Source organism: Lithobates pipiens, unplaced genomic scaffold (genome assembly GCF_037356315.1).
Source record: "Lithobates pipiens isolate NorthernLeopardFrog02 unplaced genomic scaffold, aLitPip1_a1.2 Scaffold_57, whole genome shotgun sequence".
NCBI lineage: Eukaryota > Metazoa > Chordata > Amphibia > Anura > Ranidae > Lithobates > Lithobates pipiens.
In genome coordinates, this window is record NW_027507879.1 from 1,591,448 (window position 1) to 1,606,721 (window position 15,274).

The following is a 15,274-nucleotide window of genomic DNA, read 5'->3' on the forward strand; positions in this document are numbered from 1 at the left end:
CAGAAAAATCTACAAAGGAATGGTTCACAAATAAACGTATCCAGGTGTTAGAATGGCCAAGTCAAAGTCCAGACCTGAATCCAATCGAGAATCTGTGGAAAGAGCTGAAAACTGCTGTTCACAAACGCTCTCCATCCAACCTCACTGAGCTCGAGCTGTTTTGCCAGGAAGAATGGGCAAGAATTTCAGTCTCTCGATGTGCAAAACTGATAGAGACATACCCCAAGAGACTTGCAGCTGTAATCGCAGCAAAAGGTGGCTCTACAAAGTATTAACGCAAGGGGGCCGAATAATTTTGCACGCCCCACTTTTCATTTTTTTATTAGTTAAAAAAAGTTTCAAAAATCCAATAGATTTCGTTCCACTTCACAATTGTGTCCCACTTGTTGGTGATTCTTCACAAAAAATAAAAATGTTATATCTTTATGTTTGAAGCCTGAAATGTGGCAAAAGGTTGAAAAGTTCAAGGGGGCCGAATACTTTCGCAAGGCACTGTATACCGTATTTATCGGGGTATAACACGCACCCCAAGTTTAGGAGGGCATTTTAAGGAAAAAAGTTTTAGGAGGGAAGTTTAAGGAAAAAAAACCTTACATTTAAATGCCCATCAATGCAGCCTTATCAGTGTGCATCTGCAGCCTTGTCCATAATTGCAGAATGATCAGTGTCATTTGCAGCTTGCCCAGCGCTGTTTGCAGCTTTGCAGTGTCATTTGCAGCTTGGCCAGCGCCGTTTGCAGCCTTGCCCATGTTTTTTTTTTTTTAACAAAGTGGCCTTGCCCATGTTTAAATTTCCCGCCGCCGAGACAGACCGAGCGAGCGCCGCCGAAAAAGACCGAGCCGACTTGCTCGGCTCCGCTCGTAGTCCCGCCTCCCTGCTGTTTCTCTAGCGAGCGCTGACGAAAAAGACCAAGCCGACTGTACTGTGCAAGTCGGCTCAGGCTTTTTCAGCGGCACTCGGTATTTTTCGGCGGCGTTCGGTATTTTTGACTCGCAGACAGTGGGGATCGGCATATAACACGCACCCACGACTTTCCCCCGATTTTAAGGGGGAAAAAGTGCGTGTTATACGCCGATAAATACGGTATATAAAAAAAAAAATCAGGTATCAATCATCTGGATACACAAACTAGTTGCAAAGATGTGTACAGTTTTAGTACCTCATGCTAAAGTTTCAAAAATCTGTTCCAGGGTTAAGGTCTGTTTTTTTTTTGTTTTTTTTGTGTGTGTTTTTTTTGGGGGTTTTTTTTTGTGTGTGTGTGTTTTTTTTTTGTTTTTTTTTTTGTGTGTGTGTGTTTTTTGTGTGCGTGTGTGTGTTTTTTTTTTGTTTTTTAACCTCCCTTATACCAAATATTCAGTTATTCTGCTATGTAGTTACACCAACACCTTTCTTGCAGCAGGAGGCAGTGTACGTCTATAAATGTCAGTTACCTTTAGAAGATTGCATGCATGGTGTTCCAGATTATTGCTGTAAACAAGTGCTTGAGCATCATAGACCAATGAATCATATATAGACAGCAACCAGCCCAGGAGACTGGGGAAGCCAGACATGAACGTGTAATAATTGTTAGTTACTGGATTAACACTGGTATAATAATGACTGTGCAAGCTGTATTTTAATTTCAGCAAATGGCATACACAAAGGTTCTGATGTCCCAGCCGCAGATCTGCATGTTTCCTCTACATCAGAGGAGAAAATACTGAAGCCAGTGGATCGACATATCAGACTGCAGCTATTACGTTCAGAAGAAGCCTCTATACATTCCTTATGACAGGTTAATTTTAACGAATCGTGCCATAGGTGTCAAAAGCTGCCCATAGGTGGTTTGAATTTCAGCCGCTTCTGCAGGGACCGGCCAAGATTCAAACCATCCATGGGCAAGCTGATTGTACCCAAGTCGGTCCATTGATCAACTTGTGTACAACCAACATGGGAGATATTTACATGCAAATATACAGCCACTAGTACCCTGTTTCCCCGAAAATAAGCCCAACCCTGAAAATAAGACCTACAAGGACTTTAACTAGTGCTTATTTGGGGGGTAGGGCTTATATCGCAGCCATCACTGACAATCACGCTAGGTCTTATTTTCGGGGGAAACAGGGTAATAAATAATCACTGTGGTTTTCCAGCAGGGACGGCCCACTGTGCCCCCCGCCAGGAGTACACGTTAGTTTGGTGGGAGGGATATCCCTCATGGGGGAAATCAAGCAGTTTTCTTTGCTGCAATGTGTAGTTGCAGGAAAGAAAATCGCATTGTCTATGGCCGGCTTAAGGTGCATTACTTACATCTTTTTTATTACATATTCCTTTATGTTACCCAAGTAACTTACCTATAATTATGTATATTGTAGCTCGGTCTTTTTGGGCCCTCTGTGGCCACACGATTTGTCCTGTGTCCTCTGCGGCATACATTTGGTTCCATTTTGGCTGTTTGGGAGTTTCTGTCCAGGTAAGCAATTGAATGGCTGGATATGGTGAATATTATAATTTGATGTATAAAGTATTGGTTATTGTGTATTGTTTTTCCATAATGTTTTTCTATTATGGTATTTGTTTCTTATTCTTTTTTCTGAATAGTGATGAACCTTTGATTCAACCCCATAAGGAAGCCCTTTTGGGGCGAAACATATCAGGATAATAACATCATATCATCACCTACCCATCTGTATTAATAAAATGTGTTCAATTTTTTATATTTTCTTGGTATTACCCTGTGTTAAAAGCACCTCCAAAAATCCCACAAAAAAAACTTTAGTGGGATTAGCGTTCATTAGGGGGGGGGGGGAGGCATTTGTGTTCATTGGGCAGGAAGGAGGTATTCGTGTTCAGTGTGGAGAAAAGGGGGAATTGGTGCTCAGTGGGGAGAAAGGAGGGGGTATTAATGTTCAGTGGGGAGAAAAGGGGCATTAGTGTTCAGTGGGGAGAAAAGGGGCATTAGTGTTCAGTGGGGAGAAAAGGGGCATTAGTGTTCAGTGGGGAGAAAAGGGGCATTAGTGTTCAGTGGGGAGAAAAGCGGTATTAATGTTCAGTGGGGAGAAAAGGGGCATTAGTGTTCAGTGGGGAGAAAGGGGGGGGATAAGTGTTCACTGGGGAGGAGGGGGGGGCATTTGCATTCACTGGGGAGAAAGGGTGGGGCATAGGTGCTCAGTGGGGAGAAAATAGAGGGGGGGGTGTTCTATGGGGAGAGGTGGGTGCAGGGCTCAAATCCTGCAGGAACTCATGGGAACGGAGTTCCTGCACTTTTTCCACAACAGGAACTCAGTTCCCATTAGCAGCCGTGTCCTGCAAGACTTTGAAGTATGTGAGCTGTGTGGCAAGTGCTACACCAGCAGCCACCGACACAGCTCGCAATAGTAAGTGCCGCACACCTAAACATTCAGGTATTGCCAGTAGGGGGCCCCATGACAGCTTCCGCTTCGATCTACCTGTCAATCACAGCTAGCTGATGGGTAGATCAGGTCCCTGCTGCTAAGAGATTGTATTTAGTCAGACCTCTCGTGATGTGTTCCTCCCCGCCGGCCCCTCCTGATTTTCTGTCTCCTCATCCCCCCCCCCCCAGTCTCCTGCATACTTGCCCTGTGTGTCCCGCTGAATCCCCCCTCCTGTATCTTCAGTGCCATATGATGAGAGAACCCAGAGAAGGATCACAGCTATTCTGCTCACAGGACATGCAGGGAGAGAGGTGAGCTGAGAGAGGAACATCAGTTTGGGGTGGTAAGCTGAGCACAATACCTGGCAAAGTTTAAAGCCAGGAGGGAAGTTTATGTGGAAAAATGTGAAGGTTTGGAATAGCAGCGAGTGTGTGTTGGAGCCCCTGCAGAGTTTGCAGCTCCCCCAAGCTAACATACATCTCCTAAGCAGGAACACATCACTATCTCCCCAAGCATTCTGTCCAGATAATGCGCAGTTCATTTATGACCTTTCCGTTGCTAGAGGTTACAGTAAATGATTTCTGCTTGTTATTTGGTTGCTAGAGACTACTGTAAAGGAATACTGCTCACTGGTTGCTAGAGGATACAGTACATCATCTCCTCTGCAGGGGGGGGGGGGGAATTATATACATATGAATGCCTCCTTTATTTACATATCAATGCCGCTGGCCACAGCTATTTACTTATGAATGCCGGTGTCTTGTCAAATAGGGTCCTCCATCAGATGCTGTCCCCTGCGTACTGCGCATACGCAGTACACAGGAACACAGATTCCGAAAATTGCCGAGGATGAACGGCGCCTGCGCCGTGAGTCCAGGTTCTATCCCCACTATCCAAGTGGACATAGAGTTAGAATAAAAAAGAGCCGAGCGCAGCGAGGCCGAGCCCGAAGCGTGGCGAGGGGCCCTCTAAAATTCACAACCCTATGTCCGCTTGGATGGTGGGGCTACCACCTCCTCTCACGGCGCAGGCGCCGTTCAGCTTCGGAGATTTTCCGAAGCTTCGTCTGCTCCGTACTGCGCATGCGCAGTACGGAGCGGACACATATTGATGGCCGGACTCTATTAGGCAGAACACCGGTTATTTACATGTAAACACTGGGTCTGCAGGTAAGTTATCTGTACACAACAATAGGGCAGAGCTGGGCAGCATTAGTACCAGCACTTCACACTGAGATATCGGGACACAGCACATGACTAAAACTTCAAGGGACAAGGGAATTTAAACTGGGATAGTTGGCAAGTATGAGGCAGCTGCTTTGGGCCCCACAACAATGACAGGGCCCAATGCAGCTGCCCCTTTTGCCCTTCCTTAAAGACGGCCCTGGGGGAGGGAAAGGGTATTGGTGCTAAGTAAAGGAGGGAAAGGGGGAATTTGTTTTAAATGAGGGGCCACTGGTGCTTGGTGGGGAGACGTTGGAGTGTTGGTGTCAGTGATGGACCTTCAACATCAACATTGCTTACTCTGCTACTCTGCTTCCTGCACCGCTGCCTCACTTTCGCAGAACTATAGTGCTCCTGCCAGGATGGAGATGACTTTACCCAAAAGAGCAGCAAAGATGTGGAAGCTGGGTGTTGGCACAAACTTTTGGAACGGAACACCAGCCCGGATCCATGGGACCTTGGGATTGTGGTAAATAAGCCAGGACATTCCTGTAGGATGGCAGATATGACTTGAGGGACACTTCAGAAGTGAGTTCCCATACCTGTGTGCAGGGCCGTCTTTAATATTGATTGGGCCCTGGGCAAAAATTTTCTTAGGGCGCCAGTCCCCCCATGCAATTTCACTCTCCACCTTCTCTGAGACATACAATAAATAGCAGCTAGACTTAAAATCAGTTTACTGTATCAAATCAGGCAGCGATTGCGATTGGTTGCCAGAGGTTACAGCATATCATTACTGCTTACTGACTGGATGCTAGAGGTTACAGCACTCCTTAAGGCTCACTGATTAGTTTCTAGAGGTTACAGCACATGATTTCTGCTTGTTGATTGGCTGCTAAAGATTACTGTACAGTAATACTGCTCACTGGTTGCTATAGGTTACAGCACATCATCTCCTCACTGCAGGGGGGCATGATATACATATGAATGCCGCCTTTATTTACATATCAATGCCATTGACCTCATCTATTTACATATGCATGTCACTGATATTTACATATAAATGCAGAGTATTTACATGTAAACACAGGGTCTGCAGGTGAGTCATCTGTACACAACAATAGGTCAGAGCTGGGCAGCATTAGTAGCAGCACTTCACACTGAGATATCAGGACACAGCACAGGACTAAAACCTCAATGGATAAGGGAATGTAAACCAGGATAGTTGGCAAGTATGAGGCAGCTGCTTTGGGCCCCACAACAATGACAGTGTCCAGGGCAGCTGCCCCTTTTGTCCTGCCTTAAAGACGGCCCTGCCTGTGTGTGTATTTAGGAGCAAACCTGTACAAATAGGACAAACTCCATGTGGACAATTTCCATGTTGGGAATTAAACGGAGAACTCCCCTGCTTTAGACAAATCATGACAGGAATAGCCTTATAAACGTAGTCTTTTTTTTTGGACTGGGTCTACAGCGTTGATGGGCCGCACCGTACTCACATCTGCTGCTGCAGTTAGAATTGTATTCGTGCAAAAATCTTTCTTGACCTCTTGCAGGAAGTTGAATGAAAGTCAGACGAGTTGCGGGATACATCTGCTTGGTGCATATAGAAGAGTGAAACCAATGTTACTCAATAAGAAATTGCTGAACTGGGAGAATATTTAAAGGGACAGTAAACCGAAAACTAGGCTTTCTGCCATTGCCAGGTGCCGGAGAGTTACTTAATTTACTTGTTTCCTCTGTAATTTGTTAGGGCGAAGTTCCAGGTCTGCCTACCTTCTGTGGCAATTGCAAGGGGGGAGTCTCGCTTTGCCTGTTATATTTGTAAATATAAGCAAACCTTTTGCAAAAGGGAAAGGTGGGGGGGGGGGGGGTGGTGGCACCAGCTGTCAGCACATCCGTCTTACCCTAGCATTTGTCACTATGACCAGGACCATCTTTAATATTGATTGGACCCTGGGCAACAAAATTTTTTGGGATCCCCCCCCCCATGTAGTTTCGCTCTCCACCTGCTTTGAGACATATAATAAAAAGCAGCAAGACTCAAAATCAGTTTACTGAATCAGATCAGACAGCGATTGCATTTGGTTGCCAGAGGTTACAGTGCATCATTACCACTCACTGACTGGTTGTTAGAGGTTACAGCACATCATTTCTGCTTGTTGATTGGTTGCTAGAGATTACTGTACATCCTTACTGCTTACTGATTGGTTTCTAGAGGTTACAGCACATCATCTCCTCACTTCCGGCACACCATGGACTGGGGAGATGAGGGGGCCCATTAATAGACATTAAACTCCTAGGGATCTTAGGACTCTCTGGCTCAGTGGCAGTGCAGACTTTCAAGCATGCCCCTTCACCTCCCCAGTGGGCAGCATTCAGTATAGGTGATGGTGGATATGACTTCAGGGGGGATATACATATGAATACCGCCTCTATTTACATATGAATCCTGCCGGTCTGCCTCTATTTACACATGAATGACGTCACTATTTACATGTCAATGTCGGTATTTACATATAAGCACAGGGTCTGCAGGTGAGTCATCTGTACACAACAATAGGGCAGAGCTGGGCAGCATTAGTAACATAACTTCACACTGAGATATCAGGACACAGCATGGGACTAAAACCTCAAGGAACAAGGGAATTTAAACTGGGATAGTTGCCAATTATGAGGCAGCAGCTTTGGGCCCCACGACAATGACAGGGCCCAGGGCAGCTGCCCCTTTTGCCCTGCCTTAAAAACGGCCCTGACTATGACACTAACTTGCAGATGTCCAAACTAATTGTACCCTCATAGTAGTGAAATATGAATACTCCCGCTACTGTAAGTCACAGCCAATGAGCCAATGAGGAGAGAGCGGGGGCGGGCCGAGCCATGGCTGTGTGTGTGCGACTACACACACAGAGCAGCGGCTCGGCTGCCCCCATAGCAAGCTGCTTACTGAGGGGGCACTTGGCAGGAGGGGAGGGGCCTAGAGCGACCCAAGAAGAGGAGGATCGGGGCTGCTCTGTGCAAAACCCTTACTCAGAGCAGGTGAGTAGAACAGGTTTGTTAAATATATATATATATATACCTTTACATTACAGTCATGCTAATGAGAAATCCAGGTTTAAGTAACATTTGCTATGTTTACAATACAGCGTATGCTGCAATCCTTAGCTCCAGTTGCATTAGACATGTAACACAGATTTACATAAGAGCTCATGCAAAGGGTCAATCCTTTAACCGATTGCCGACCAGCCGCCGCAGTTGTACTGCGGCAGAATGGCACAGGCAGGCAAAACGCCATTATGTTACGTCGGTTCCTAGGGCGGACACTAGGGGAGGCGCTCCTGCTGCTCACCCCTGGAGGCGATGAGAGTGCCCGGTAGTCTTGATGACCACCGGGCTTCCGCGATCGCTCGTAACACGGCGAGAACCGGGATCTCTGTGTGTAAACACAGAGATCCACAGATCCTGATTCTCTGAGTTGAGAATTGACAGATTGTCTGTTCATACAGTGTATGAACAGCGATCTGTCATCTCCCCTAGTCAGTCCCCTCCCCTTTCAGTTAGAACACACATTAGGGAACACAATTAACCCCTTGATCGCCCCCCTACTGTTAACCCCTTCACTGCCAGTGACATTTTTACAGTAATCAATGCATTTTGATAGCACTGATCGCTGTATAAATGCCAATGGTCCGAAAAATGTGTCAAAATTGTTGGATGTGTCCGCCATAATGTCACAGTCACGATAAAAAACGCAGATCGCCGCCATTACTAGTAAAAAAAAGAAAAATCATAAAAATGCTATAAAAATATCCCTTATTAAGTAGATAATATAACTTTTGCACAAACCAATCAATATAGACTTATTGTTTTGTTTTACCAAAAATATGTAGAAGAATATATATCGGTCTAAACTGAGAAAATAATTGCTTTTTTAAAAAAAAAATTGGGATATTTATTATAGCAAAAAGTACAAAATATTGTATTTTTTTTCAAAATTGTGGCTCTTTCTTTGTTTATAGCGCAAAAAATAAAAACCGCGGAGATGATCAAATACCACCAAAAAAAGCTCTATTTGTGGGGAAAAAAAGGACGTCATTTTTGTTTGGGTACAACGTCACACGATCGCGCAATTAAAGCGACACAGTGCCGAATCGCAAAAAGTGCTCTGGTCAGGAAGGGGGGTAAAATCTTCTGGTGCTGAAGTGGTTAAAGCTGCACCCCAGAAAAAAAAAAGCTGCACCCCAGTCAAACAGCTAAATACAAAGATGAACCACATATAATGGACCTGTTTTACCTGCCAAAGGATTTGTATTTATGTCAGTGCCCAGATCTACACAGCTATACCACAAAAACCTGTCTGGCGGTAAAAAAAGACCTGAACTTCCTCTAGTGCAGTTTAGCTTTCAGGTCCACCCTGCGAGTGCACAGAGAAGAAGAAGCAACACACTGATGAGCCCATTGCTCCGTCACTCTGCTCTCTCCTCATATTGGCATGCCCCTTTGCAATGCAACACAGGTAATTAATTCACTCTTTGTGCTGCTTTTGCCTTCTCCTTTCTAAGCTCTGCTGTACATGGAATTGCTAAAGGCTGAAACCAAGTTAAACTGAGCTACTTATGCATCTTAAGTTATAAAAAAAAAAATATGTGTAATGATACATTATTGAATACACAGCTGCATTAATATGTGTCTTTTATATCTGCCTGGAGTTTGACTTTTGGTTCATCGGTTAGTCGTGGGAAGTGCTCCGTCTGATGAAGCACTTATCACATGCTCTCATTGAAGTGTCTTCTACTTCTGCCTAATCACTTGGGAAATATTACACATCATTTCAGAAGAAGCAAATGGAGACCAGCTGTCTTCAGAGGGCAGGACGTTAATTGCATTTTAGCTCCTGCAAAGGATGACAATTGTCTGCTGAAGGGCACGGCAACATTTAGCCGCTGTATTTGGGGCGATTTTCTTTCATTTAGGTGGTAAAATCTGTCGCTTCACTCACCCATAATGGCTTAAGAAACAGGATACTACGGATGATGCAATGTCATTGTGAAGTGGATTTGGTAATCCAAGGTCTTGTAAATGTTGTTGGGTGAAGGCCAGGACCTCCCGCGGAGCCATCCAGGCCCCTTCCAGGAAGTTAGGACAGAGGAATAGAAATTATAAAGTGATTTGTAATGTTGTATCACTGTATATCTCCTATCTGAGTTGGGACAGGGGGTCACCGTTAGGACACATGAGCAGCAGGCTCTACCACCCCTCTGAAAAGTGATCTGGGATGGAGACGGTTCAGAGTTTAAAGTGGAAGTAAACCCATCGATTTAAACAGTTAAAAAAAAATAAAAAAGGCATGCCGGGAATGCTAACTGCACATTGGCTGTGCTCTCAGCCAAACTATCAAACCATCCAATGGCTGGTGTCATAATGAATCACATGTGCAGCACCATAGCAGTTGAAGATTAAACAGAGGCAAAGATGGCGGCTGCCTTGGCTGAAAACGATAGGAGGTAATACTGCTGACTGCTGAATGCCATTTTTTCCATTTTCCATTGAATGAACACGCTGCAAGCACTATAGCCGTATTTGGCACACTGTTAACCGTAATGGAAGAGTTTAATAGGCGGCACTGCCTGTCAAACCCGACCACCAAGTTAAAGTGGAACTTCCGCTCATCGGAACCCTCCCCCCTCCGGTGTCACATTTGGCACCTTTCAGGGGGGAGGGGGGTGCAGATACCTGTCTAAGACAGGTATTTTCACCCACTTCCCGGGCATAGACTCCCATGGGAGTCTATGCTGTTTCCTGTCCCTGCGCGCTGTCTGCTGGGACACACACGGGTCCCAGAGACAGCGCGGACCATTCCTATTGCGCTGCGTGACTCGTGCATGCGCAGTAGGGAACTGGGAAGTGAAGCCGCAACGCTTCACTTCCTGATTCCCTCACCTGGAATGGTGGCGGCAGCAGCCGAGAGTCGAGAGATCGATCGGCCTCAGCTGCCGACATCGCTGGACCCTGGGACAGGTGAGTGCCATTTATTAAAAGTCAACAGCTGTAGTATTTATAGCTGCTGGCTTTTAATATTTTTTTTGTAGGTGGAATCCCTCTTTAAGATTGCCACATTTGTAAGCATCATATAAACAGACCAGAGTGACTGCTATGTCTGCTTGTAGGTGAGAGGTAACAACACAGATCAACTCTCTGTTCTTACCACCTCTCTGTCTGTCTGTGTGAATTGTTACTAAACCCAGGACCCTGCATTCACTATATCCGGTCTCCCACAGTACACAGAACATAGAAATGCAATAATTTTAGTAAATAGTAAATATAATACAAAATAGTAAATATAGCAGTCTTGTGACTTCTATCAGAGTCTGGTTAAAGCTTGTAGGAGGGGTTTTCATTCTCCTCTGGCTGTCTTATGAGGCTGCAGGACCCCTGACTTTCTGTCTGGCCAGTAGGGATGAGCCGAACACCCCCCGGTTCGGTTCGCACCAGAACTTTCGAACGGACCCCACGTTCGTTACGAACGTTAGAACCCCATTGAAGTCTATGGGACTCGAACGTTCGAAATGGAAAGTGCTAATTTTAACGGCTAATATGCAAGATAGTGTCCTAAAAAGGGTTTGGGGACCTGGCTCCTGCCCCAGGGGACATAGGTCAATGCAAAAAAAAGTTTTAAAAACGGCCGTTTTGGCGGGAGCACTGATTTTAATGACGATTAAAGTGAAAAAAAAAAAAGTGAAATATTCCTTTAAATATGGTGCCTGGGGGGTGTCTGTAGTATGCCTGAGAAGTGCCACGTCTTTCCCGTGTTTAGAACAGTCCCTGCACAAAATGACATTTAACGGAAATAACACCATTTAAAACTGCTTGCGGTTTTAATGTTATATCTGGTTCCTGCAATATGGTTGAAAATCATTCAGAAAAATGGCATGGGTAGCCCTCCCTGCCCATTACCAGCCTATTTGGGTCTTGTACGCATATTAAGGGGAACCCTGTACCCATATTAAAAAAAGGAAATGCGTGTGGCCCCCAGGCCCTATATACTCAGAACAGCAGTATACAGGCGGTGCAAACAAGACAGGGACTGTGTAGGTTTGTTGTGTTAAGTTGAATCTGTTTGTAATTTTCAACTGGTACATTTTTAAAGTGTAGCTCGAGTCAAAAAAACTATTTTTAAGCTTTTTGGAAAACATAGGGAAGGGTTATCACCCCTGTATAATTTGTTTTGTCATCCATCTTTTTTCATCTCACTTGCTGTTGTCTCCTTGCGTTTGCAAGTAGGAGATGTTTGTAAGTTGGATGTTTGAAAGTAGGGGCCTGCCCTATATGCTCTGCAGAAATGGCGGAACAAGGTGTTGGTTTTGCCACAACATTGTAAGCCCTCAAAGTGACTCTGGGTGGGCGCTGGAGCGCCCTGCTGTGAACGATTATATCAAGAATTGTAATTACATGCCATTGTTGAACAGTGGTAGAAAAATTGACCTTTGGTGGTTGTGGTGCTGGTGCCACAACACTATAAGTCCTCACCGTTACTCTGGGTGGGCACAGGAAGGGGCCCTCCTGTGAAATATTATATCAAGAATTGTAATTACATGTCCCTGTTAAACAGGGGCAGAAAAATTTGGCCTTAGGCACTGCTGCTGGTGCCACCACACTGCAACCTCTTCCATATACTCTAGTTTTTTTGCTGGAATTAGCCCTGCTGCAAAGCATTGCATCAAAAATTGTACTTAAACGCCCCTGTTAAACAGGAGCAGAAAAATTGGGCCTTAGGCACTAGTGCTGGTGCCACCACACTGCAACCTCTGCCATATACTCTAGTTTTATTGCAGGAATTAGCCCTGCTGCAAAGCATTGCATCAAAAATTGTATTTAAACGCCCCTGTTAAACAGGGGCAGAAAAATTGGGCCTTAGGCACTGGTGCTGGTGCCACCACACTGCAACCTCTGCCATATACTCTAGTTTTATTGCAGGAATTAGCCCTGCTGCAAAGCATTGCATCAAAAATTGTAATTAAACGCCCCTGTTAAACAGGGGCAGAAAAATTGGGCCTTAGGCACTGGTGCTGGTGCCACCACACTGCAACCTCTGCCATATACTCTAGTTTTATTGCAGGAATTAGCCCTGCTGCAAAGCATTGCATTAAAAATTGTAATTAAACGCCCCTGTTAAACAGGGGCAGAAAAATTGGGCTGCTGGCATCACCCAAAACCAAAAATGTTCTTCCAACATATCAGCGGAGGAGGAAGAGGATAGACAATCAACATAACAGGACAGTCACTCAGCATCAGCATAGGCAGTCTTGAAGGGATGTGGTATTTCAAAAAAAATTATTCGGTTACATCAGCTTCAGGTGCTTGGTAGCTGTGGGTGATCCAAGACTGATTCATCTTGATGAAGGTCAGTCGATCAACTGAATCGGTGGACAGGCGCACCCTGTGATCGGTAACAAAGCCACCAGCAGCACTGAAGGTGCGTTCCGAAAGAACGCTGGATGCAGGACAGGCCAGTAGCTCAATTGCATACTGTGCAAGCTCTGGCCAGTGATCCATCCTCAAGACCCAGTAAGCCAGAGGATTTTCGGTGGGAAAGGTGTCCAAGTCTGACCTTGCCCCTAGGTATTCCTGCACCATGTAAATCAGACGCTGGCGATGGGTGCTGGAACCAATCATACCTTGGGGCTGCGGACTAAAAAATTGTCTGAAAGCATCAGTCAGACGGCCACCTTCTCCACCGCTCCTTCTGACCGATGCCTCAGCAACACGTTGTCCAGGACCAGGAGTTTGTAACCTCCCAGTCTCTGGGAACACGTTGCACAGACCTTTCTGCAAGGCCTCCCGGAGATGTCTCATCCTCTGCTCCCTCTGCGATGGCAAGATAAGGTCGGCAACCTTACCCTTGTACCGTGGATCAAGGAGAGTGGCCAGCCAGTAATAGTCCCTCTCCTTGATCCGAAGAATACGAGGATCCTTCCGCAGGCTTTGCAGGATCAGGGAGGCCATGCAGCGTAGGTTAGCTGAGGCATTCGGTCCGGAGTCCTCTGGGTCACTAAGGACAACATGATCCGCAGCTACCTCCTCCCAGCCACGTACAAGTCCACGTGTTTCTTGGGACTGTAAATCATCCCTATAAGACTGCTGCTGCTGCTGATGCTGATGCTGAGTGCCAGCCTCCACCTCCATGCTGACACAATCATCCTCCTCCTCCTCTTCCTCCTCCTCATCCTCTTCCTGTGTGATGGGTGGCACAGCAGGAACACTGTCTGGATAAAGGGGGCCTTGAGAGGCAAGGAAGTCCTCCTCTTCCTGCCTCTGTTCTGCCTCAAGTGCCCTGTCCATTATTCCACGCAGCGTATGCTCCAAGAGGTGGACAAGAGGTACAGTGTCACTGATGCATGCACTGTCACTGCTCACCATCCTTGTGGCCTCCTCAAACGGTGACAGGACAGTGCATGCATCCCTGATCATGCCCCACTGGCGTGGTGATAAAAAACCAAGCTCCCCTGACCCTGTCCTGGTGCCGTAGTCACACAGGTACTCATTGATGGCCCTCTGCTGCGTGTGCAGCTGCTGCAGCATGGCCAATGTTGAGTTCCATCTGGTGGGCATGTCACATATAAGGCGGTTCTTGGGCAGGTTCAACTCCTTTTGGAGCTCAGCCAGCCGAGCACAGGCATTAAAGAGGAAGTAAACCCTGATGGGTTTACTTCCTCTTTTTTTCCCTGCAAAGGTAAAGCATAATGGACTACTATGCATCGCATAGTAGCTCATTATGTGTCACTTACCTGACACAGGAGCCAGCGAAGTCGCCGCTGATCCCTGTAGTCCGCCGCGTCCATCTTGCTGGTGGCATCTCGCAGCTCCGACCAATGACAGCGGAGAAGCCGCGATGACGTCACTCCCGCGCATGCGCACGGGAGTCGCGCCTCGCAGCTCCGCCGCTGTCATACGGCGAGGCCGCGATGACGTCACTCCCGCGCATGCGCACGGGAGTCGACAAATTTGGCAAATCCATTCTTGGACTTGCCGCATTTAGTGCGCATGCGCGCCGCTGTCTACGGCGCATGCGCCGTAGACAGCGGTGCCCATTTTCGGGCAAATATCTCCTAAACCATATAGGTTTAGGAGATATTACTTGGACCTACAGGTAAGCCTTAATCTAGGCTTACCTGTAGGTCAAAGTTGTTTGGAAGGGTTTACTTCCATTTTAAATGATCGGCGGAAATGCACACAGACTTTCCTGGCCTGCTTCAGGACATCCTGTAAGCCGGGGTACCTGCCCAAGAACCGCTGTACCACCAGGTTAAGGACGTGAGCTACACAGGGCACATGGGTCAGTTGTCCCTGTCGGAGGGCGGAGAGGAGGTTGGTGCCATTGTCGCAAACCACCATTCCTGGCTTAAGCTGGCGTGGCGTCAACCACCTCTCGGCCTGCCCCTGCAGAGCTGACAAAACATCCGCCCCAGTGTGGCTCCTGTCCCCCAAACAAACCAGCGCAAGCACGGCATGGCATCGTTTTGCCTGCGTACTTGCGTAGCCCCTGGAACGCCTACGGAGCACCGCTGGTTCTGAGGACAGAGCACTGGAAGAGGCCATGGAGGAAGAAGAAGAGGAGGGGGTGGAGGAGAGAGGTGTGTCACAACCAATAGTAGCATTTTGGAGGCGTGGTGGCGGAACAACCTCCAACACTACTGCACCTTGTCCTGCATCCTTCCCAGCAGCCAGAAGAGTGACCCA

At 46.7% G+C, this 15,274-nt stretch overlaps 1 long non-coding RNA gene across 1 annotated transcript; it reads left to right on the forward strand.

Annotated features, from left to right (window-relative positions):
* Positions 1 to 1,297: 1,297 nt before the first annotated feature.
* Positions 1,298 to 2,670, forward strand: LOC143958149 (uncharacterized). Its single transcript, XR_013270094.1, has 3 exons — positions 1,298 to 1,774; positions 2,355 to 2,477; positions 2,581 to 2,670. It is a non-coding gene; the product is annotated as an uncharacterized LOC143958149 (long non-coding RNA).
* Positions 2,671 to 15,274: the final 12,604 nt, after the last annotated feature.